The sequence below is a fragment of the Eumetopias jubatus genome, unplaced genomic scaffold (genome assembly GCF_037043125.1).
Source record: "Eumetopias jubatus isolate StellerSeaLion01/CBP00866 unplaced genomic scaffold, mEumJub1_p1.0 scaffold_12, whole genome shotgun sequence".
Lineage (NCBI taxonomy): Eukaryota > Metazoa > Chordata > Mammalia > Carnivora > Otariidae > Eumetopias > Eumetopias jubatus.
The window spans coordinates 77708890-77712616 of record NW_028274818.1 but is presented as its reverse complement, the minus strand read 5'-3'; the positions used below and the strand labels follow the sequence as shown (position 1 = coordinate 77712616).

At 53.5% G+C, this 3727-nt stretch overlaps 1 protein-coding gene across 1 annotated transcript in view; it reads left to right on the top strand.

Moving 5' to 3' along the window:
• TEKT5 (tektin 5) overlaps positions 1 to 3727 on the top strand; it is a 49433-nt gene that overhangs the window by 288 nt on the left and 45418 nt on the right. The gene's annotated exons all lie outside the window — the stretch shown is intronic.

Below are 3727 nucleotides of genomic sequence, written 5' to 3'. Positions count from 1 at the left end.
GTAAGTCTCGGAAAGCGTGCTTTGCGCACGCGCGGACTTTGTGTCAGGTGCTTAGGGCTGGTCTTTTTTTTTCTTCTGTTCCCTTCCAAACTGAGCTGCAGAGATCTTTCGTAAATTATTCAGCGCGTAGCTCCTAGGAACGAAGGCATTATCCTACATGACCTCGGTGCCCTTTCATACTCAAGAAATTTGATACTGATGCAAAATTATTAGCTTACACTTTATATTCAGATGTACTCAATTGTCCCAAATAAGACCTCCTCCCGCACACCCCCCCATTCTGGATCCAGTCAAAAGTCGCACCTTCCCTTTGTTCTCTTCAGTCTCTTTTAATTCAGAACAGTGCTCCTCTCCCGCCCCCTTGCCATTTTTTGTCTTTTAGGACGTGGATAAATTTGGATGTAGTCCGGGCCATTTGCCTTATAGAATACCACCCCCCCACCCCCGTTATGATTAGATTCAGTCAAAAGGTTTCGGCAGAAGGCCCTTGAGTAATGTGCTCAACTGTGGTGTCACAGCGAGAGGCACTGAATGCCAGGGGTCCCGTGGTTGGTAACGTGAGGGCTTGGCCGCTTGGCTTGGGGAAGGGGCCTCTGTCCCTCCTGCCTCTCCAGCAAACGGTACCCTTTTCCATTTGTAATGAAGAAAGATTGAGATAATTCATTGAGATCGTGTGAATATCCTGTTCATTAACCTTGCACTCAGCGGTTTTAGCATCTTTCCTGCCTGAATCCGTGCTAGCAGTGTTCCCAAAATTGTGCCTTTGGGTGAGAAAACTGATGGTCAAAACGTGTGAACTCCTTTCCTCAGGTCACACAGCTCCTAGCGAGGGAGACAGTGATGAACCTGGGCCATGGGGCTCCCGAGCCTGCACTGTCATCCAAAACACATGGTGCCAAGCGGCTCTGTACGAGCTGCTGGTCTCACCAAACGGCCCTGAATCCTGTTGCCCTGGTGCCCAGCCTGGTTGGCACAGCGGATAACGAAGCTGGACATTAGTTTTATAAAGGCTATGACAGGAGACAAGCGGGGTGATAGGGAAGACTGCCTTAAAGCTGACACCCAGATTGGGACAGGGTGGTAGCGGGGGTGACAAGTGGTATTTCAGACAGAACGAACCGCATGAACAAGCCCAGAGGCCAGAGAGGAAGTCACCTGTTAGGCAGCGACTGTTGTGATCTCCGGTTTGCAGGGAGGAAGACAGGGTCACCGGGAATGTCTTGCCCAAGGTCTCGGAGCCAGTAAGCAGCACGGAGGGGATGCCAACAAAGTCTGATGTAGGGCCTGGGCTCTTGACCACTAGGCCGTACAACGGGAGGCAGGTTGCAAATTATTCTTTCACTGAAGAACGTGAGGCTCAGAGAGGGCAAGTGGCTTGCCCAGGGTCTCGCAGCCAGAAGGCTCCACTGAACTCTCATGACCACAGGCTCTTTCTCCCCCCTCAGCCACACAGCGGAGGCCCAGGGCCGGCCCACTTCCAGTCTTCCTTACTGATGTCCCCTGAGACACTTCCGGCACGTTGCTCCCAGCTGTCTTCAGCAGCCCTGCGATCTCTTATTACCCAGGGGCCCTCCCACTCAGCCAGTCTCCCCGCTCCAAGGCAGGGAAGGTCTTCCATTCTTCACTCTCTCCCTCACTCCTCCCCACAAGGCTGCAAAAATGATCCCATCCCACACTGAAAAGTAAACTCAAATAAACCTCCTCTCCGCATTGCTCCAGGTCTTTCTCCCACTGTCCCCAGCCAAACTCCTGACTCACCGGGGATGGAATTTTCCGTCTGTGGGAGTGGGAGCCGAAGGGCAGGAATGAGGCTGCAGAGCAGATTTCCAGGCCCATCCGGACCTCCTGAATCAGAAACTCCAGGGCCGGGCCAGGGAACTTGCACCTTTCGCTCTCACCGGACAATTTTATCCATTAACGTTTGAGAACCACTTCTGAAGAGGAGTACGTCTCAAGACTCTGTCCTTGGCCCACTTGTAGTCACGCTTTTCCACATCCTTCAGTCCTTCAGGCATAACAAACTTCTATCCACAACTCTTTCCTCAAACCAGTTCCTCCTTCTGTTCTTACCACAGAGAATGGTACCACCACTGCCCTACGAACTCGAGTCTGAAACGTGAGCATCAGCCTTGCTTCCTTCTCACCATCTCCCCTTTTATCAGTTAGCACCTGCTGCGTAACAAGTCACACATACGTATATACACCCATGCACACACGCACGCACGCACACAGTGGTTACAACCACAATGGTTTATTATTTCTCATGAGTCCTCTGGTTTTATCTGGGCTTCCTTCAGGGGGAATTGAGTAGAAGATCCTCATTCTCATGTGTGCCTTGATTTCCCTTGAGGTGGCCACGGTCTCTCCACGTGGTTGCTCATCATTCAGTGGTCTAGCCTGAGCACCTTTCCATGGCAGCTGGGCAAGGCTGGGAACTGGTGCAGGGTCTCTTCTTCACATTGTGCTGGTCAAAGCAAGACCCAAGGGCAGCCTAGTTTCCAGGGGCATGAAAACAGAGGCCACATCTAGGTGGGTGGGGTGGTGGGCGTGTATAGAGATGGCAGTCAAAGGTGGCGGCTCCTACTGGAAACATTCAGGATGTCTCCCTCCATGTTCAATCAGGCATCAAGTCCTGTGGCCTCACCTGTGTGTGATGTGGTGTAGTTGCCCAAATGGCCCCAATACGTCACCCCACTGTGAGCAGGGCCTCTGTTCTACCCCTAGACTCTGGGCTCAGGCTTGTGACTGACTTTGCTAATGAGCTGTTAGCCGATGTGACCTAACAAAAAACAGGTCCTTGCCTGTTTTCACTTTCTTCGCTTGCCCGTCTGCCCTCCCTATGGGAACGCTTTGGGGCTAGCCCGCAGAAGGGAAGACCTACGGGCCTAGCAGAGCCACCTGGGGGGGGGGGTCCCAGCCAAGCCCATCCCAAACCAGGGACCCTGAGACCTGGGAGAGGCCAGTCGATTGGTGCAGAGCCCCCTATCCAGATGCCCAAGTGGCCACCAGGTGTGTGAGTGAGTCCAGAAGAACCATCCAGGCAACACACAGACTCAGGACCTACAGAAACACTTACTGTGTTAAGCCCCCAAGTTCGGGGCGGCAACGGACAGCCGATGCTACATATGACATCACTGCCCCGTGACCTTCATCCAGACCCTCGTCCTCCTGGGCCTGCAGAGGCTCGAGGCAGCACAGATCATTTTTGGCTCCGGCTACTTGAACAGGTTCATTGGCAGAGACCTGCTCATTGTTCCTCGGGCAGACAGATGACAGAGGCCCTACCGCCTCACATTGCCACTGTCTGAACACGGGCTCCCAAGGTGGAGCGCGTGAATTGTACGATGCTTCTTAAATGCTTCCATCCAGAAACGACCCCTATATGTGCACGAGAATCGGTCACAGGCTCATACCCAAAAGAGGCCTAGGGAGTGCGGTCGGTCGCATGTGCCTGGAAGGAAAGGAGACCAGGGAGTGGCCGGCACAGGGCTGTCTCTGCTACACGTCTTACGGTCCTTTCCCCTTACAATTCAGATGGGCCACTCGGCTACTCGGGCACCTTCCGTGGCTCCCTATGGCGCAAGCTAGCACCAATCTTGACGTGGTTTTCAGTGGCCCCCCGTGACTCCTTCTACCCCTCCCACCCCATTTCTTGCTATGTGCCACTGTGCATGCCAAGCTCGATCCAGAACTGAGCAGCATTTCCTTGGCACCCCAGCCATTACTC